Source organism: Microchirus variegatus (assembly GCF_963457635.1).
Source record: "Microchirus variegatus genome assembly, chromosome: 10".
NCBI classification, from domain to species: Eukaryota; Metazoa; Chordata; class Actinopteri; order Pleuronectiformes; family Soleidae; genus Microchirus; species Microchirus variegatus.
Window position 1 is genome coordinate 18977279 of NC_139811.1, and position 23018 is coordinate 19000296.

Sequence of the window (23018 nt, forward strand, 5' to 3'; positions counted from 1 at the left end):
AAACAATAGACTTTTAAATTCCTCTTGATTTTTAATATATAAAGAGTTTGCTGATATGCTCACTGAGTACACACTGCACAGAGAACCATTAGATCATGAAAAGGTCACCTAAAGTAAATTCTAAATCATCTCATAGTCATCAGTCATTATGGTCTACCACATGGTAAGGTGTGCTGTATAAACCACATGGTATTTTTAACACAGAGACACTTTTCGCCCACATTTTCATCCGCAATACTTTAATTTAACACTATGTATTGTGTTGCTAAAACAATGACATCCCAATAATTGTCTCTTTCTTATTTAATGAATCTTTTTTTGTGTGAGGTGTATCATATGAATAAACTGTGAATAATGGAAATCTACAAGCATGAATATGGTCTTGATTTCATAATAAACAGTGATTTTATTTTTTTGATATATCATAATGTAATGGTTCATTTCAATGCCACAGTATTCCTGTAGTAAACTTTATAGAAATGAAAGAAATGTAATGAAATATAGTCCTAGAGGAAACTGCTCATATATTTCATTACACTGTCAATATTATTGCAGAATAGAATATTAACTCATGTGGTGATTTCTAATCTTAATTTTTCTATAAATTAAGAAACACTTTTTTTCATGAAACTCATAACAGTCACCGCCCTTATATTATGTTGTATACGATCTTACTTTGAGTTGCTGGTCATGCTTTTGTTAACAATAATAATAAAACAATACTTTCATTGGTAATGTTATCATCAGAGTCAAATAGGCTTATCTGTGCATCATCACAGGGCTGACATTTACAGAAATTATGGATTTTACCATGAACCGAACTGATGGAATCACAGTGTAAATGCTGTGATTATATGACTGCATTTCGTGTAATTATTCCATCTTTTTGCTTCTGTATCTTTTTATATATTATATGTATAGCTTATATTGCCTATTTTGCACACCTGGCTTGTGACTCGTTATTGGTTGTATACTTTATACCACTTGTTTGTAGTTTGAATGTATTATTTCCTGTTTTACTTTGTAGTTTCTATCTTATGTGACCTCGTCTAGGTTAACTTCCTGTTTCTGTCACCTGTGATTGTCTGCCCTGCCCTGATGAGGTTCACCTGTGTTCAATTATCCTTGGCTCAGTTGTGTATTTATTCTCTGTGCTTCAGCGTGGCTCTGTTTAGTTCTCGCTTCCCTTGTTTCCCAGAGTTTTGCTTTCCTTGTGAAGATAGTCCCTGCTTTTGGATTTTTCTGACTTGCAGGTTTCCACACGCCTGGACTACACCTGCCTGTAAGTCACCTTTTGTTGTTAAAGTTGTCCACTGTCCACCCACTTTTGTGGGTTAAATGTAGTTTAGCAATGAGCACAACCATTGTCTTGTTGCACAAATGTCTGTTGATGAAATTGTCTTATCAAACACATGTTTATCTTATTAATTCATAATTATTCTAATAGTCACATCTGTGCTCGGCCTGTAATGGCAGGCCAGATTGTCCACAGTGAGAAAGGGTGACTGCTGCATTCAGTGCCTAATGTTAATCTGTACTTGTAAGCATCCTGCCAAAAACACTCTGGCTGTTCGGGGTCAGTGAAAGTATCTTGTAATAGTTTGGGGTTGTGTACACAGGCCACTTCCAGGGCTTGAAGGTCACAGCGTTTTACCAGGGCTAAAAGCTATGCGGTCATTTTGCCCGGCTAATAGAATTAGCAGGCCATCTGTTTTCATGTGGTGTGCCAGCCTGGAACCCCTGCTAATTATGTCATAATATCCCATTCAACGGCAGTCGTCTTTTTAATATTCCCCCAGCACACACTCCGGGGGCAGGCTCCAATAAAAGCAGGTGGCTGGAGACGGAGATGCAGAAACACAAACCCACACGCTCTGTTCTAATGAAATAACACTGTAGCTGAAAGTGTATATCTTGCCCGAACTGGGAAATATGTTCAGAGACTGAGCCATGTTGCCAGGCGACTGCTGCCTCGAATGGCGTGTGTGTCTGTGGTGACAGACAGATGGAGGGAGGAAGGACGCGGTGAGGCCAAAAAGCTGGAGTTGCAGTCTGCCTAAGTCTCTGTGTGTGTTTGTTTGGAAGAGACTGTTGTTGTTGTTGTTTTTCTGTCGTCACTGAGACGATGATAACATTGTTTGCAGTGTTGCACTTCAGCGCATCAGGGGGAGGCGAGCAACACCGTTTTATTATCTGGCCAGGTCCTCAGTAAAATGCCATTGCGAGTTGAATTGTTTACAACATGTCCGACATTGGAGTTATATTCAGAGGTGCCAGTGCTGTGTTTCTTGTTTGCACTGTTGGTGGTTTGTAATCCAACATTTTCATAATTTTTTGTACATGGCTTTGTTTGGTTGTTTCCTCCGCGTGCCCTTGTGTTTGCACATTGACCTTGCTCCAGAAAAAGTGAGACAGAGACTCACCCGGGTGCTTGCAGAGTGTCTCATTAAATTAGAGGACTGTGAGAGGGGAGTTGGAATAATGCTGCTCCACCCATTGTCTGTCCCCCTTTGTCATCTGAATGAGGCCTGTTATATTCCCCCTCATGTTGCTCCTCGCCTGTCACAGATGAAACCACTGATGTTGTTCACAGGGGACTTCACACTTTCACTCCGTAGCACGACTCTCTTTATAAATATCTCTCGCTGCATGCACGGCTTACCTGACACTCACTCTTACAGCTGGACCTTCATATCATTTTGATTTCATCTGGCAACCATGTAAAAGGCTGCTGACGAGACACGGCACACACGTTAAACCAAGTTATGGTTTTCACCATCAATGCACATGTAAATGGTTTTTATTACATTAAAACTTAACTTCCTGTAACATTATTTGATGGTGTGTTTTTACATGTCAGGACTTTGTATTTCTCAAGAAATAGTGCAGAGAAATAAATAATAATGATAAAAATGTGGCATAATATAGAATGCTAATATCCATAGACATGAAACATTGTGAAATAAATATTTTTTCCTACGTATTCAGCAATTAGAAGGACATTTACCCAGAGGTTTGCCTGGTAAAGCATGATGACCCACACGGTCCTTTACAGTTAAAGCTCCAGTGTGTAACTCCTGTGGCCAAAACACCACTAGCATCGCACCTCACTAGCGCAGCTTCTGTTTTTCCACAGAAGTGTTGAGTGTGAGAGAATGTTGCCACTGACATGGGAACAAAACACAGAAGAGTTTATGTAACAGTTCATTTTTTAAAAAAAGTTTCATGCTACGGCTTTAGGAACAATAAATGTTAGGAGTGTATGCTGGCAGAATATCTGAAAAAGTAGAGTTTTGAGCAAAAACAGTTTGTTGTTGGTTAAAGTATTAAGTGTTTGGAGATGTAACTTTTAAGTGTCTTGCCAAGAAACACATCAGCACTGATATTCTGGCTAAGAGATGACTCACTGACCCAGGGCCGGCCCTATAAATTTTGGTGCCCTAGGCAAGATTGGGATTTGGTGCACAACCCCAACTCCTCTGTCCACTGTTTTTACGTAACTCCTAAGATAAATAAAAATAGTTTTCCATGCGAAAACCCCCCCAGATTATGAATGGGTATTTCGCACACTGCTAACACAACCAATAAACAAGTTATAAAACACTATATAGTTTAGAATAGAAGGATGGACACTGCAAGCTAAATTTGCAAAAATAAAGAGAAAATACTCTGCATTGTCATACATAAAATTAAATGAAAATAAAAGTAATTAATATAGAAAATGTTAACGAAAACCTTTAATTTTGACACGTCTGAATTTCCCATACACACTTTTTCTCTTTTCTGTCTTAACTATTATATATAATGTGATATGTTCATTTGAAGTAAGTGAAATAAGGCACCCATGGGCTGATTTTTATTCATAGTATATATATTATGTAAATTCTTTGTGGGTGTCCTGCACCCCTGCAGTAGATGGCACTCTTGGTGACCGCATATTATGCTCTGCACTGACCCAGCACATAGTTGACTCCTCAAAGAAGAACTCCATGAATGTATTTAGCCATTAATATTTTTTTAAACTACTTGTTGCACCTGAACATATATATATATATATATATATATATATATATACATATATATAAAAGTTTTGTTTAGTGTGATTTAAAATCCAGTCACGTCATCGTGAAATGCAGTCATTTTTAAGGAAGATGAATAGCAGTGGGATCCTTCTGATCTCCAAAGTTTTTTTTCTTTTCACATGCACCCTCCTCATTAACTCTGAATCTTAAGGCATCGCATGAAGAGGACGGAGGCATTTTATCTTCTCAAACATCCCCTTGTTAAATGTGAACAAATTGCATGCTGATTAACATGTCAGGAAACTCGGCACGGCGTGGGCCTACTGTAGCTGCTCCGAGATGATGCTACATGAACGGAGAGATAAGAAAAACAGAAATAGGAAAATTAATATCTGTTTGAAACTGACAGAGGATGTGGAAAATTACTATGCCGCTGCCGTAACTGTGTCTGACCAGTTACGTTGATTGGGATTTCTCCCTGGAGGTAAAAGACCCTCTGACAGGATTCAAGGCTTTAGCCTACCGTCAGACGGCTGTCTGTAATTTGTGATTACAGTACACGCAGAAGGGGTGGCAGGGATTAATTCGATCCAACACCCAAATCTGATTCCCCACATTTGCATATTAATGAGAAAAATGTTGAGTGTTTTTGGCAGGTGGTAAAGCAGAAGATGGTTAAAACTTGGAAGTTTGGATATTTACTGCTCTTGTGCCTGGTGAGTTGAGGTCAGTGTCTGGTTTTGCATGTATTTGCATAGATTTACATCCAAATGCTATCATATATTTGTGTATATTTCATTGGCGTCATTATTCTTTGACTGCCACTGTTCCGTGTTCATTATCGCAGGAGACTTCAGTACTGATCATTTATTTGTTAGTTTCCTGGGCATTGCTTGTTTCGTAAAAGCTGACGACCCTGACCAAGATAACTGAGAATGTCAACAATCTCCCCACAGGCACATCAGACAATACAATTTTATAGTAAGCTTTGCAGTTTTTAACATCCACACAACTTTTCTGAAACAGATTTACTTGTTTTCTTTTATCTGCTGGCACAGGTCACTTCCTTTTAAGCAAAAAAAAAACTGAGTGATGTCTAAGAACTGTATCAGATCAAGTGCTTTTAAAAAAGCAGACTATCTTGGCTGACAGGAATCATCCTCTGAGTGACCAGTTCTGTTGTTGTCATCAGGCTGCAGATACAATAACTTGTCATTTATTCCTGCAGTCATCAGACTCTTTAACACCGAGCATATCACGTTTGACATGTTTGCATTGCAGTACTTACACAAAATGTGTGCTTTTGGAAAAATTCTAACTGTTTCTGAAAGCTGAGAAGCTGCACATTAGAGCAACATGTGGTTATTACGGTAATTTCACAATTACACAATATGTGTTTTATACTGTTCAAAATTAAAATTTTACATGCAAAATTTGTTGTTCGTGTATTTTAACATGCAGTAAATTGTAAATAATTGCCAGCTATTTTAAGTTATTTCGGAAATATGGGCAAAAACACTTATTTACAGAACATTCACTGGTCCTATTACTTTATAATTTAAAAAGGGGTTAATGTCCATTTTGTTATCACCCAATGGAAGAGGATTATTCTGGCTTATTTATGTTTTTAACCCATTAAAGCTATACTTACCTTTATTGCATTTTTAAACATTTCTTTGGTAACCTTAAACTGCTCCTAATAAGCGTACGGCACTCTAAAATGTAAGTTAAACCCACCAGGTTTTGAAACTCATTATTTAATTCTCATATTATCCCGAAAAAGGTATGACCAATTAAAAAAATTTGGACCGAATAAAATAATTTGCAGAGCTACCTGTCTTCTGTCATGCACCTGACCGATCGCTGTCACAGCTTGAGAGTCGCCTGCATCTCTGACAGAGCAGTGTTGCCAACATGGAGTTTGGAGACTGTCACGTGAAAGCACGTATCACTCTGCAGTTACTGAGCTCAACAAGCAGCGTGTGTGTTGCCTCCCAAAGCACGGTAACCTCCACAGTCCCAGCCTACAGTCAGAGTAGAGCGGAGAACCTTCGCACTCTGTGTCCAGGCTGCTAATGAATCGTGCATGCGTATATACGCTGCCATTCCGCCCTGGAGGGTGGGACTTTGAGGGAGGCGGAGGTGTTCATGTTCAAATTTTTACTAAGTGCTGTGAGACATGCAAGAAAGGTAAATATAGCTTTAAGGCCAGAAACGCCTGGAAAAAAAATGCCTGTCAAACCTATGGGTGATTTCAGAAAGGACCTCTAAAACCTGAGGTTCAATGACCACTAAAATGATAACTGATTTCTCAGCCTCTGTAGCAGATAGGAACACACTTCAAGAAGTATTCGAGAGCTTACACCTGTAGCCTTCCTGGGAAATTGAGTTTATTTAGATACGTCACAAAAAATGTAAAAGTAAAGTGAATAACTATTTTCAATAAAAAAAAAAACAGTAAGAAAATATATATAGTAATATCAACTTGTGTCAGTGCCATTATTTAGTCCTGATGGAGTGTGAAGAACAAGAACAGCATACAACTGTAACAGTCTGCTTCACATGTGACGGTGATGGTGCTTACATCGCTGTGGCATCTGCAGATAATTCACTTTCACCTCTGGTGTGCGGTTGAAAACACTCCGTCGATTACGGTAGTAATTCTCCGTCTTCCGTCACTTTCAAAACCTTAAAACTCATTGTCGTTATCACCAACCTCTTCTTCTTCAAACATCATTATGTCTTAGTGTCTTCAAAGTTATCAGCAATGATGTAATCGAAGCCGAGAAACTCCTCAAAATCACTGCCTTGAGAAATCTCTTCGCTGTCAAAGTCCTCCATGTTTGCTCAAAGAAATTTCAAAAGAATGTCACGAGGAACCCTTATACCCCCCGAAAATTGACGTATCCGCACTCCCGGCGTTAATGGTAGAAATGCGGCAATGCTTTCCCAGCGTCAACGGGTTAAATGTGGTCCTAATCATCTTATGTAGTACCCAAATTGCCCCTCTGTGATAATAGACATACCTTGAACCTTGATCCACTTATTTGGTTGCAGTAATTAACCTTGAAAAATGATTACGAAATGATAAATGAACTTGGTGTTACAGTTGTAAGATACTTGCACCATAATAACCTATGATAATCGGTTATTTAATTTTGAGATGGTGGATTTATTAATGTAATTCTAGTTCAATTGGTTTCTTAACAACATTCATCTAAGGTCTGCACCTTCTTTATGTTTTACATGAAGGACAAAACAGATTTTTGCTGTGAAAAGAACATGCAGAGTAAGACTGAGTAGCAATATCTTAGGGGAAATAATATTGATTCAAAAATGTTTTGTAATTTTCCTCAGATTGTAATATTTACTTTGACTGTGGAGAATGACGCCTTTAACAAGTGTTGCATTCAGGTGATGAAATGAGTTCTCAGAAAGGAAGAGGATGGGCCAGTGCTAATTTTGCAATTTGAACTCCATTTTCTAGAATATAGTGCATCAGTTTTTCTGATGTAAGAAACGAGACTAAGTGCCACTCGTCTTTATTGCCACTTTTCTTAGTTGCTCACATTAAGGCAGCAAAATCTGAGCTAAGAAATAAAATAAAAGTAGGACAAGTAATCAAACACTGGTCTTTATGACGATACTTGGACAGTAAAAAAAAAGTGTGCTACTGTACCTGTACGGCTGCAGTGTGTTTATGATCTGTGGTTTCTTACCACAGATTTGAGTTGTTGCAGTTGTTACTGACTCATGCAAAACCACCCAGTCTTGTATCCAGAGTGGTTACGTCTCTCTGCCGCAGCTCGGAGTAGACGCCGGCTCTCAGTCTCTCAGTCGTTGCAGTCAGATGCGTCTGTGGTTTATGAGCCACGCGACCAGCCCATTAAACCCAGCGCTCTTTTGTAAAGGTTGTTTGCCTCTTAAATGGTGTCATCTTTATTGATGTGTTTTTCTCTTAGCCCCCCTCCATTCATGTACAGACTTATGCGATATGGCCCTGGTTTAAATTCAGTTTCCCAACAAGAGCTGTTTATTACAGCAGACAGGCCAGCTATAGAGCTATAGAAGAAAAGAGAGAGTAGAGGGGAGGGGGGAGGGGGGGCTGACTGTCCCAGCATGAAATGATACAGCAAATTAATGTCTTCCTTTCACAGATAGCCACACATACACACACACACAGACGGAGCAGTGACTCTACACGCCACATCCTGCTTATCCCGAACAATATAGCAGCTGTAAAAGTGGCTTCCTCTGTGATCGGACGCACAAATCACAGTAGGAGCGATGAGATGGTAGCGTACCGTCCACTCAGAGAGCCGTGCAGGGCCACGGCAGAGGACGAGCTGCCAGTGTCCTGCCACGTAATAAAGAGGTCACTCTTCCGCAGCTTCCTCTCTATGCATCACGGCCATTTGCAGAGTTACTGTGCTGTATTTGGCCGTTCAACTCGTCTTTATTTGTAAGAGCAGCTATCAAGGTTTGCTCCATTGTACTAATGGTACTAATTCACCATCTGGATTCCTGTCTTATTTGGCTTTGCTTTCAAATGATCTTCTATGCTCCTTTCATGTTGAGTCACCTTTGACATCAATTTCCCGTGGTTCATCATGGATGGCCTTTCAGAGCTGCACTGACAATATAATGTTATACACTGAGTAATAACTCTGGATAAGTATTGATCCTCTGGGATTTCTACACTGTGTTAAGTACTCAATCTCATCGGCTTCAGTCTTTACATGACAGGCTGTGTGTGTGTGTCCATAGTTATTCTGTGGTGATGCTGCAGACCACACACACACAGTTGTAAAGCATTCTTAGTGAGGACACTCGGACATAATGCATCCTCCATGACCTTAACCATCACAACTAAATGCCTAACCCTAACCGGAAACCCATTTTTAACCCTTACCATAAAAACTCAGAGGGCTCTGTTAAGTTGTGAGGACGAGCCAAATATCCTGACAAAGATGGGGTTGAATCACACAGCAGAATGACAGAGTCTGGTGTTTGCTATGATGGTTTGCAGAACAGTCCAGGGATGGAGAAGCAGACCAGATTAGCCTTGTAAGCCCTGCTGCTGCAGTCTGTCCCCTGCGCGCACACACACACACACACACACACACACACACACACACACACACACACACACACACACACACACACACACACACACACACACACACACACACACACACACACCAACCCTCTGTTCCCCAGAACTGCTAATGACTGCTAATTGTAGCTCAGCGGGGGAAAGACGCTAAAAACCAGATTTGACCAGATATGCCTGGCAACACCATTGCCCCGCTGGCTGGGAGTCTGGTGGCCCCTGATCTGTCGGCTCTATTTAGCAGGATATTGACTCAAGTTAAAATGTGTTATTATGTGTTATTAGTATAGGGTTTGTTTCAAGATGATGGCTAAAGAGACCGATCACATGAAAAAGAAATGTTCATTGCTCTTTCACAATGATGTAAAAATAAATCGTCCTCACTAAACTGCAGGTCAGAGCATCAAAATATGAAAATATCAAATATTCCAGTAAAATCTTGCAATTATTCTGCTTTCTCTGGAAATTAGAGTGTGTCGATGTTTGCTTGACAAACCAGTGACAGACGTGAGCATTTAGGAGACAAGGAAAACTTTATGATGCAACATAGGTAGTAGCATTTTTGGAGCTTGATATTATACTACAGACTTCAAGTCAGGATATCTGAGCCTGTGCAACTTTTATTTTGAGCTTTTTTGTTATCGTCCACTTGCTTTGGAGTGACGTCAACCGTAAATTCCCCGCGTTGAGGGAAGTGACTTCCCTATGGAATTGGGACACCACTATATGCAAATTAGCATAGTGAACGTAACGAACGTGCTAACATGTTGACAATTCTACCTTGTTACTATTTTCATTCAGGAAAAATGCAGACGGATCCAGCTGTTGTGTTGCCTGTTGCGTTGGCTGTGTTTGGTTTTATCCATCAACGACGTTTTTTCTCCAACCTCGTAAACGCTATATCATGAAATCTGACAAGTCCAGGGTATTTGTGTTAAATTGAACGCCGGTACACACATCCAAAACACTGACAAAACTACCCAGATGTAGCAGAGTTAGCCAGCGGCTATCTGCTGAGTGCTCCGAGAGAGTCCACCAGCCATGCAGCTCTACATGACGGGCATGCTCTCCCGAAGCATAGGCGAACAGCCGCCAGCCAGCTAGTTAGCTAACTGCTTTCATAAATCGTCAGTTATTTTCTGACATTAGTGTTCAAAGCTCAACGGTCCTTTGGCTGTATATCAAACCAACATATTCCAACACATTTTGACACTGTAACATGCTTATTTGCGAGAACATTTATTACGAAATTGTTCTTCAGCAGATGTGGCCGCCATATTTGTTGAAAATATTAGCCGGCTTGCTGATTTCGCAAAGCATCATGAGTAATTTCATCTTCCACTTCGTTTTAAGCCTGCATCAGAGCTCACTACATTTTGAGAGTTGATTATAAGGGCAAAATCACACTCTCCCTTGCTCCCCCTACACAAGAACTTGCAAAATGTAGGGTTAGGGCAAACATTTAGGGTTAGGGGAGGAATTGGTACAGGGCCTAAGACTGTCTCTCCTGACAAACGGCTCACATTCTCCTCATTTAAACTTTCAGTCCATTAACAATCACATCTGATCATTTAACGATTAGAGAATAAAGCAACAGAAAAGTAAAGGTTATTATTTAAAATCTCACAACTAAAGCCTTTTTGCAAAAGAAAAATCTTGTGTTGCAACTCTTCACTGACAAATACAGTAAGTTTGAGCTTATCATGGTTTCTGAAAAGATTCAGAGTTTGAAGCAACAATAGTCACATTGAACTTAGGTTACAGGCACATAACAGTGATTCAACAGTTTATTTTTTAATGTTCTAACAAACCACTGATGAAAGATGATGAATGTAACTCTTTTTCAAAGAGTGTCGTCAAATTGTTGTTAGCAAAATTAGTTGTAATGGTGTGTGTGGATGTGTGTGTTGAGGTTCTCTCTCTCATTGCCAGAGGTGCAGCACGCACACCTGAGTGTGACGTGATAAACTGCGTACAATAACTCTGTGATTGCAGTGGGGATTGAACAATTAATTTTGAAGTTGTTTTTATTTTGTAAAAGTTGCAAAAAAGGTTTATTTCTCAAGATGTGGCCATTCAGTGTTTCTTGCCAATTTAAAAATGCTGGAAACTGTAGGTGACTGAGTGGTGTGGAAATGTTCCGCCACTTTTTCAGTCCACAACAGTTCATATTGACCTGAACTGTGCCTTGGAAAAAAAAAAAAGATATTACAACTTCATCCTGTAATTGCAATGCCACAAAAAATGTTAGTTAGATTATTTCCACCCAGTCGTTTACCCAAACTTTATATTTTGAATCGCTGGTGAAGGTGAAAGCGTTTCCTTTGGCAGTCACACTGAGTTTGTTGTTGAAATTTCCAAATGTCGCCACAGGAGGATGTTATGAAGTCTTTGACATTGGAGTCAGTGCTAATAATACTGTGAATGAAATGTTGAGAGAGGCAGGAGCAATTGGCTGCTAAAGATTTCTGAATTTCAGTTTATTTCTTACATAGATGAGGTCTCCTGTGTGCAAATCCACACTTAAGCTCTGTCCATCTGTGTGTCCCAGCACTGTCTCTGCTGCTGAATCTCTCTCTTTCTCCTTCACCACAGTCTTATTTTCTTGCATTTGGCGAGCTACAGTTGAGCAGGACAAAGAGAGGACAATGTAACAGACGGGAGATACAGTACATTCTCTCCATCCTTGGGCATCCTTGCTCCATTTTTTTTTTTGATGTGCCAATTATAATACCAGTGGATGAGAGACTGTGCGCTATAATAAATTCCTGTTGTCCACTGTGACGTGTTCGTATTTCATCTGGAATGGTATTTCAGCGCAGGAAGAAAGTCACATGTTTTGATGTGCCTTGAATCCATTTCTTTGTTCCCTATCCTTCCATCTTTCATTTCAGTGAGGACATTTTACTCCTGTTTCAAATCAAATGTTTCAAAAGGCCTGCATCAGCAGCAGAAGCGGCAACTGCCCAGTCAAAAGCAGTGTCCAATTAAACTTGCATATTCATGCAGAAAAGAATGTTTTTCCCCACTCAATCCATCATTTAAATGTCCACCCCTTTCTTAATTGCCCTGCCTTGTAAGAAAAAAACTAACATGCTTTTATATAAATAATACTCTACCTGAAGACATACAACTTAAAACCTATCTGTAGAATGAACATTTAGATCTCACATGAGCACCTTGTGCGTCTGCTCCCTGCCCCCTTGCTTCCCTCGCTCTCCCTGCAGCAGATGGTTTTGGTCAGAGGTGAGCAGGTAATGGACGACCCAGAGCCTCCTCCCAGGACACGAGCCCCGCCCCCGTCCTGCCCCTCCTGTCCCTTATCTGTCCTGCTATCAACCTCTTCACCCAGCTCTTTCAGTACCTCCAATCCTCTCTGCTCCTCCACCAGCACCCGCACACCAACCTCATGCTGCTTCCCCTCACACACCTCTCCTTTGGGCTTTATCTGATGGGCCAGCCCCCATCCGCACCCCCACCACACACTCACCCAACCCCAGCCAGTGGTGCAGGCCTTCTGGATGGAGCAGATGGTTAGAGAGGGCCAGGAGGAGACGTCCTCTAACCTGGGATCCCAGCCAGACCTGGCCCACAGCGGATGCTTTATGGCTGCCTAATAGACCTGGTCTGGGCTTGTGAGGAAATCGTCTCACTCCACGTGTGTATAGTAATGCGCTTTGCTGTTGTGTTGTTGGAGTGTGTAAAAGGCCCAAAGACTTGAGTATCTTTAAACTTGAATCCCAACACCAGTATTCTGCAATTATGCAAAATGAGTACTTTTAGTACCTAAAGTATGTTGTGCAATCCCCATTCCCAGAAAAGTTGGGAGGCTTTCTCAAAATGCAATAAAAAAAAAAAATCTATATATATAATTTAAAAAGATAACTATGCCTGCACTGCTTTTTGAGTGTGTTGAAGACATGACTTTCTGAATTAGTTTTTTTTTCCTGTTAAATAAATGTTTAAGTAACCTAAAAATACAGATTTGAGTTTTTAATTGTATGTTTTAGAAAGTGTCTCTGGTGGAAACAGGGTTTGTACATCTTGTGTGGGCAGATCAAATAAAAGTATACACACTTTTCAGTAAATGTATGCCACATTTGATGCAGTAAATACAGTTTAATGTGTGTTTTAGTTGCGTGTGTTTTTACAGTAAAGTGACTTATAGGAAGTTGAGGTTTTAATTTGATGGAGTTTGACCTTTTTCCCCTGTGCTTATTTGTGTGTGTGTGTTGGATCATAATTGCATGTAATTAAAAAAAAAATATCAAAACAGTTTCTATGGTTACCTCCACATCCCTGTACTGAGGCTGAAGATGCAGCGTGGCCCTCTGAACGCTGCAGTCTGGTTTGATGTTTTAAAAGGTGAAAAGAGCTCCAAACTCAAAAGTCTGCAACTACATATTTTGTTCTTGACAAATCCAATCTACATGTGTAGGTGGTTTTGAGCCCTGTAAGTGCACAACATGATGGATGTGTTGGATTGAGAAATATATTGAGTTCAAAATGTATATGTCCCACAGGAGAGGACTTTTCTGCTGTAGCTGGAGGAGAATAAAATGTCTCCATCAGATCTACCTCGGAGAGTTTTTCCAGTCCGGATAAGTCTTACATGTGTATGTGTGGTCGCACATAACCACATCTTTGTTGTTGTTGGCACCTTGTTGTTGGCATCTTCATGGAAAAAACAAACAAACAAAAAGCAAAATACATTATGTCGCTATATGAAGCCGAGGAAAAAAAAAAACCTCCCTGCTCACTGTTTTCAAAGTGTATTTATGGCTTTAACCTAAGATTAATTTAAAATTCATTAATACCACTGGGACAAAGTCAATGAGCTCAGCCTAGTTTTCCTCATTTGCCCAGCGAGTCCAAACGGATTGTTGTTCTCCCCAGACACCTCTCCTCTCCAATCTCTTCCTGTTATTAAATATTAAAATCTCCACTGCAATCACTCTGTTTAGTAAACACTCCTGGGACTTAACAAAGACTATTAAAGCAGAGGTGATTGCAATAGCTTGTTTTTGTTTAGTTTTCCTGCTTGATATGGCCGACATTAGGGCTGCGACTAACCGTTATTTTGGTCGTCGATTAATTGCATGGCAACATTTAGCAGTCTGTTATTTCTGACCGTTGTTGAGTGTAATCACGTGGGGAGCCTCATATGTATGAAGACACAGAAGTTTGGTCAATTGTTGACTTATTTGAATCATGGGAACTTTACCTGGCTGGATGTTATACTTTCCTCTGTAAATATTCTGTTGTCTTCTTCCCCTCCTTTCTTCCCATGTTTACGTGTAACGTAATATTACAAACACCCACCGAATATGCACATAGACTATCTCATAATGATTTCGTACTCCCACACTCGGCCGTCTTTGATCTTTTATTCTTAGATCCTCACTTGTCATCAAATGCTATGGAGGAGCATCATGTTATATTCCTCTGATTTACATCGTATATATTAGCATTCCTGCCCGGTCTGAAGGCTCTTTTTACACCATTGTAGCAGATTGTTTCTCCTGCGATCTCCAGTGTCACGCTGCTTCCTAATAAGCGCCACAATAATTTCCGTGTGATATTAGCGGTGGCATAAGCTGCCGTTCGAGGAGCTCCAGCTGTGTCGAGGCGAGGACGGGGCATCTTGTGGCCCCCTGTGCCACCACACGCTCAACACACACAGCCCGCCACCCCCCACCGCCGCCTGGGGAGCGTGCGTGCCTGCCCTGGAGGTGATGCTAATGGGGTATTTTAACTACATTTCCCGCCTTCCTCCCTTTTCCTCACCTCCCCTCCCACTGGTGCTGCGGATATGAGCCTAGAGCAAACACAGGGCACTCTCATTAAGGGACTAGTGATGGTATTAAATTCGCTGTTATTAGAGAGGCCTGCTTTCATTTCACTGGCACAGCAAACCACAGACACCCACAAGAGACATGGGGTAGGACTAGATTACACTCATACATTCAGATGGCACGTGGTGTGCATGTTTGTGAGTTTGGGCCCAAGCTATATGGTGTGGAGAAAATTGGGAGTTGGAGTCGCTGCTTTCTAAGTGCTAGTTGCATCAAGAGACCCTAGTTTAAAAATAATAGACCATAATGTGGCTGCGCAGAGAACGTTACCCGCAGAATTCCCTGCTGTGTTTCAGTCTTGCCTCGCTGGTTCCCTGTCAGAGAGGGAGGTCATTTTTCACATTACTGTTCGCCCCCTGCCTGACACGGCAAAGATGAATAAAATCAATATACATACACGGCAACAAAGACTCCACAGAATCAGGGCCACTTACTTGATCAAAGACTTTTCCACGAGCTGGAGCAGAATGTAAACGAATGCCTGTCCAATGTGTACGGGCAGGTTTGCGTCCAGACTCCTCAACAATACGTGTCCTACAGGACAGCAGCGCTGATGTTCCCCCTGTCTGCCGATGCCACTCCTGTCAGTGGCCCCTCAGGGCAAAGGCAGACTGAGTGAAGTGAGTGAGCCAAAATGACTGTGACAAGGGAAATCGCATCAAATACCCTGACAGTTACCTCAACAACCTTCTCTAATTCTGTCATATCATACACATAAAGAGATTATTGAATGGATTAAGTGAATGTGAAATGTCAGTGAGTGCTCCATGATACAAGATTTTTTTTTTCCCTTCTCCTCCCTAGAGCCAAGGGAGTCTGACTAGGTGATATTGTCAGATGTAGGAGTTTGGCTGGCTCTGCTTGGAAAGAACACAGAACAGGTGGCAAAAAGGCAAAAGCAAGGCAGAGTGAGTGGATGCTGTGAAAACGCCACAGGTGTCCTGGTCATCAGTGGCAGTCGGCTTTAAAAACAGTCCGCACGTACAGTCAAAGGCACAGACGAGCTTGGAGATTTACTGCAGTGGGACCTCATTTGACTCGTGTTGTTTGTGATTGTAGCACCGTCTAGACACTTTTTCATGGTAGCAGGCCCTGCTGTTAGTGCTGTAAAGCACAGCAGTGTGTTCAGCTGTGACTGGGACTCATTAGAAGAGAAGAGTGTCCGTCATGGTGCCGGTCTGTCTGTGTACTGGTCATCCAGCAGGGGACTGGTGGAAAATAGTCAGTGGAGGATGCAGGCAGGGCCTGGTCAAGTCTCCCTCTGCATCCAGCAAAATCTGTCCCTTTCTTTCACTCTTCTACCCCTTATTTGTCCTGCTGCTCCCTCCATCCTCTTTACTCCTCGTCCACCATCTCTCAACGGGGGCTCATCTCTTGTGATTCACTGACGCCCATTATCAGTTTCCCGTCAACCTCCATCTCCAGCCAGCCTCTCAACAACCACACACAACCACTCGATCAAAGCCCCAAGAGGACCGGCAGCCTGATTGATGCTTATCAAAGAATCCATTGTTGTTGACCTGTGTTGTCAATCCCAGTCATCATCTGTGCCGCCATTATAGCAAGTCTCTCACTGTATTGTACTGGCGTGTTGTTCAAAGTATTGTTTCTGCTCCATCCCAAACAACGGTCAACACAGAAAGATGTTCCCAGTTATTTCATAACGGGCAAAGCTGACACTCTGTCATTTATACCTCAGTAATGTAGTTTCAAATCCTTTATGATGGACCTTAAAGCCAACAAAAGCCTCAAAGAATGGCATAAAAACTACATCAGAATCAAAACAGATTGAACACCCTATGTAGCGGATTTTTGAACACAGAGTGCCTGTAAATAAGAATTTGGAATCAATCATTTCTAGGATTGCTTGCTGCCTACATCCAGTCCTCCTGTCCACTTGTTGAAAATATCTATGCTGCATCCAGGCAACTGCGCACCGGAAACCAGGGTGAGATGGAAGCAGCTGCCCAGACAAATAGAGGCCTTGCTCTGTCAAATTCCAATGTGAGATTATCTTCGGTTTTCTGCCGAGAGGTGGTGAATATGCAGCTCATAGCAATGCACTGTAATATAGTCATAATAGTCTACGCTTTTTGCTACCGTGCTACCGTCGGATGTGCACATTTTTGATCCGTCCTCAGCGAACTTAATCACAATTAGCTCAGAGGGATAACTCAGCTTTTTTACTACACTATTTAAAGTTTATGACGTGTGATTAACCTGAGCTGTTAATGTTGAAATTAAAAGTGAGGAAGTCCAAAAATAGCCAGGTAGTAAACAAGCCTTGCAACATCAAACATTGATATACATGCACTCGTTTATTGAACGGAGAATGTTTTCACTACAAACTGAAATCTTATAAATCACAAACACCAAAGCACTATTGTTTCACCCATCTGTTTGATTTATTCTTTACATTCCACTCTATTGTCTATTTGTTTCTGCTACCAGATATCTGACCTTCTTTCCATCAGCCTTTGGATGGGGATACGATATTTTTCCTCAGTCACAGAGTCTCTGTGCAGCTCTCACTTCTGTGTCAGTGTCAGATCTTCACTTGTGTGTAGTGCAGCTCAGACACGAGCTCTGTCTATACCAGCACCCCCAGTATTTTCATCTCCTCTCCTTCCACCACCAAACAGTTTTTCATCTTCTGTCTTACACTAAAGGGAGATTACCTCCTCTTTACACGCCGCGCCTGATATGTTATTCCTACATCAGCGTGGCTCACAGTTGTTGTACCACTCCTGTCTTCCTTGCTCTCCCCTGTCTGCAGTGTTCTAAGAGACGAAACACAACAGAGGTGAACAGAAGCAGAATGGACATGTTGACATAGAGAAGGTGGCATCTGTGAGGCTGAGGCCTCTGAGGCACTCAAATGAAAAAGGACATCGCTCATTTCCAACCTCAAATTGCCTTGCTCTCATCTCTGACCCTCGCTTAACAGCCTTGCTCAGGCAATTCATTGCCTACTGTCACACACAAAAACAAGAGTGTTTACACGGCAACATGGGTAAACGTGTACAAACACGAGAAGGAGAGAAGGAGAGCGAGGATTTAGACATTAAAGCACTCGCCATCATAGAGCTAACAAATGGATATTAATGTGTTGTCCATTCTGCTGCCAAAGCTCTGATCACTTATGACTATACTTTTATCTGTTATCAAACATTACAAAGATCAGGCAGCTATTGATATCCCACGCCCTCCAGGCAAGACTCTGTCTCCATGGATACGTGATCATGTTGACCAGTTAAAAAGCTAAAAAATAATGGCTACCCGGGAGGCAGAATGATTGACTGCAGTTTCCCATGAGGCAGAATCAGCTGAAATGTGGATGTTCCTGGGTGCTGCACTCATCTAGTTGACATTTCACCTCATGGGCAGAGATGAGCAGGTCTTTCAACAGCTTCGGTTGTTTCCCTTTTCTCTCTACCTTCTGTCAGATTGCCCTGTGGAAACAGCCCTGCTCATATAACTTCATTACTTTTTAATGTAGCCGTAATTACTCCAGCATGTTGTAATTGGACAGAGATATGAGAACAATAAAGGATGTCAGGACTGAGAACAGGATTTTAATTGTGGGTTAATGATATTTATTTTGTGGCGTGCTCTTTTTCTTCTGAGTCATGGCTCAGTCATGTGGGCTAAGTGTCGGTTCTCTGGGGAGAGTGAGCGAGTGAGAGGGTGCTTGTTTCTCTCCCCGTGAAGCCAAGAGGTCCTTTCTTCCCTGTGTGCACTGCTTTTGTCATGGAGAGGCAGCACATTAACCTCGGATTTGATTAAGGGCTCTAACAGAGCCAGGTTGTGCAGTGGCCAAGTGGCCGGGCTCTTGTGGGCTTGGATTAGGTCTGACCTCTGACCGATGTGTCAGTAACGGATAATGAACTTAACTTTATCAGCTACATTAGTCTCCCCAAGGGTCTCGGCAGCAGCCTCACCCTGCTTCGTCGGCCGGGTGTTAACTCTGGGAGCGGCACAGGGGTTAATGCTTCGATAAGATTCATGTTGCCTTATCAGCTCACACTAGAGGCTTCTCAGTGGAGAGCCACTCTGGAATAACCAACTATTAATACACCCAGGGGGCAGATACTGTGTGAGGATACACTCTCGAATGATGAGTATATTAAGTTGCAATCAAGTGTTGAAACATTTCTTAAATGTCCTGCTCCATCCTAATATGATGTCCCATCCGGATGCATCAACCCCATTGCAGGGTGTTTATCCTCTCTTTCCTCAGCAGCACAACCTCCCTCTTGTATTAGTTCAAATGTGGCCTTACACCAGAAAGTCCATGGTCATAAAGGCCGCGGTGGTAGCGGGAAGTTCTACAGAGTAGGCTGTCGTCCATCATTAGCTGTGATATCGTCGACTCTAATCCGTATGGCGACAAGAGCTTGTTCAAACCAGAAATATTGTAAATATGTGGAATGAATAGCTTCCTTATACTGTAGTATGCCTGTTGATGTATGGCTTTGGGGTAATTGGCTCTGATGGGTGACAAACAACGTTCTGTCATGTCACTGACACTGCATCATCAAAACATTTAGTTATGTCACTGGATGCCACGGGTGTGCACAGCATGTGCAATTTGAATAACTTAAGGGTGAGGTTGTCTCGGAACCACTCATCTAAAACAATTTGGATGAGTTGGCACTGCACTCATTAGGATCCTCAGAAACACACACACACACCATATTTGATCAGATGAGCAGTTTTCAAGCAGATGTCTTGAAATGTGTAGGTTGTGTTGGTAGAATGGTGAACTCTCGCCACAAAATTTAAATATGAATAATTTGTCTGATATGCTGTAGGTTTGGTTTTCACCGCTGCTTCTTCACGCAGTATTTTTTTATTGATCGGTCCGGGAGAGGAGCTATTATTACAGATCAAAGAAAGGTGACGTATTCGGTTTTTACAATCCCAAAGGGAGACGGCCTAATTTTGGGGAGCATGTTTATCTTTGTCTTGCGGATGTTTACGATGTCCACAGCAGTCACAAAGCAAGTAAAGTAGGGTAATGACAGTGGTTTGCACATAGTTATTAATCAGAGAATGTCATTTAGTCCTAATTACAGTGATAATTGCACAGTTCAAAGTGATTCCAAACGGAGGGTTGTATCATGTCTTGAGACAACCTCTGAACAATAACCCATTCAATAACAACACAAAGAAGTCAATAACTTGCTAAAATTGATGATAGCTGGACAGGCAAATTATACGACTGCAGTATTAGACGGAGGGATTGACAAAAGGAGAAATGACGAGGAGAAGAGAGGTGCAAGGGGAGTTTAACATCCTAATCAATTACTCTCTTCGTCCACCTGTGGTTTGCATATGCTTTTGATGAGGAGGGGATTATCAGGCGAAGAGAGAAGAGATGAGGAGATGAGTGAAGCTGCTAGATTAATATCCTGCCACGGCAGCCCAGGGAGAGATTAATTTCCTCTTTACCACCATTTAAAAAGAGACGCATGCGTTTGGGCCGGCATTTGCTTTAATGGAGAGTGAGCAAGAGAGTGTGGTATTCTGGGGGGGGCTGATGGATAAGACGGTGGATATCATTGGTCAGGTAGTGAACCTAGAGGCAACTTTTGCCGTGTGTGTGTGTGTGTGCGAGTGTGTGACTGATTGAATCTCCGAGTGCTTCTGCCACTGGGAAGCAAAAAAAGAAAAAGAAAAAACCAGTGAGTGTGCAGGCATACGAGAAGATTGAGGTGCGCGTGTGTGTGTGTGAAAGAGAGAAAATGTTGGGCCTGTGTGGCATGACACGCTTCTTGAGATTTAATTTGATTAAATGAGAGTGCTGTCACTGTAACCAATGAGAAAGATGATCTTACTTCCATTTCTGCAGTATTAGGCAGATGAAAATGATGGTGTTTTTACATCTTATGCCCTGTGTCGTGTAATATTTGGTGAAGCTCAACCAGAGAAGTTAGACATTACAAAAAGCCCAATTGGAGATGTAGGACATGGTGAAGTAATTTGACAATACAGCAGTTTATTTAAATGACAAGTCCCTCAGAATCACTAATTATATAGAGAAGACTATGGCAACTTGAATTGCATCATGATTTGTCATTTTAGATACAATAACAAACTGCTGGTTAGGTTTATTAAGTATTTGGTACATTCATTATAAGCAAAAATGAACATTTACCTATATTACAATGGCCTATAACTACATTATAGCATGTCATAACCATTATGTAAAATTGTTCATGCATTAATCATTTAAATTCAAATGAATGGACTGATAATGAAGTAACATAACCAGTGAGACCTTCTGCCTCCTCCTGCGTTGCCTACACTGGCTCATAGACTGACTTGGAAGTGGATACAGGTTGGATTTGCATGCTCCATGTATGCCTCAGGTAAATGTCAGGGGCTGATTTCCACCCACTATTAACTAAGCTATTAAGCTATACGATTACCAAGTAACATGTAAGTTGTAGTTTTTATCAGATTGGAGTCTAGTGCTAATATCAATATACCCTCAACCAACCGCCATCCCCCGGCCCTTTTTGCTCTCTCTCATGTGTGAGCATTGCTTCACTCAGACACAAACACATGCTGCTGCACAGTCTCAGCCGCACTGCTGCATAAACATAAACACAGGAACAGAAAAACAACCAAAGCCATAAAAAGCCAAAGAAGGTTTATCAAGCGTAGCTTATGGGGCCAGTAAGGAGGACAGTAAGGTGACACACGAGGAGCGAGACTCGGGTGTTTGTTTCTTTGTCACTGTTTTTGTCGGAAATCAGGATGCTCACTCATGGCAAACTCTGGTCAGCTCCAACAAGTGTGGGCATAGCAATAATGGTGCACTGACAGCCAAAAGTGCACTTATATTTAGCCCCTTTACATAGTTTGTATTAGAGGTGGGCAAGATGTATCGTCAAAGACAGTATCACGATTGTTGTTTTAAAGATTATGCAAATGTACACAATCAAGTATTTATATGAATTCACAAAAAAAATCACTCCTCACATTCCTGGAATGAGTCTTTGAATTTTTAATTTGATGTTAAACAGTGTCCATTGATATAATCTGTCAATTAATAACTGAAATCATTTTTTTAAAGGGTATATACTAATTATTATCATCAAGAATCCTGTGATATTAAACCCCCACGTTCACCTGGGCTCTAATAGATGGACTTCAGGGTGTCAGTCAGTGCTGTGACTCAGATGACTCTGAATCTGCCTCATTGCAGGAACTTCCTGCAGCGATGGCTCAGCTCAAATGTCAAAGTAAATGAGCTGGCCAGACTGTGCTACCACGCTCATCAGTCCACTTTCCCCCCTCCTTGTTTGTTGGTATGTTATGTCTCCAACACACACAGGTTTGTGCAGCTTTGCTTTATGGGGCACTGGATTGACCTTCAATTGGACAGCAAAGCATCATCCCTAACCATAATGAACCTTATCTTAACCTCAGTTATAATCCTCGGAAAAGAGGTTTTGCCTCATCAGGACCAGGTTTTGGTCCCCATAAGGACTACTGGTCTGGATGAGGTCAGTGTTTATGCTGGGAAAGGTCCTAAAGTGATAACAAATACAAGCACACACACACACACATGCATCTTCCCTCCCTCTAAAACGCTCTCCCACCACCCCCTGTAGCTCTCAAGGGGGCCCAGGGGTCATTTTCTCAGATCTAAGTGTAATTAAAGGCCCGTTAATTATTTATTTTGCTCTCGGGGCGTGCCCGTCTTTGACGATCAGTCTGATCATGGTGTGACTTGTTGGGTGGAGTCAATGAAGGCCCACAGCAAAACATCAGTTTCTCAGTAAATAACATTGTAAATAGACTGTAGACCAAACACATGCAAAAAGAACAATGTTATTTACTGTTAATCCTACATTGTTGCTGCGAGAGATTACATTTTGCCACATTGCCAGTAAATTAACATATTCCATGGGGCAGGAACAGCTGGAAAAACCGGATGAGGTGCATAACACACAAAAGATGCTGAGCACAAAAAAACCCCACAGGATAAAGTACCGGTGGGGTCAAATACATAGG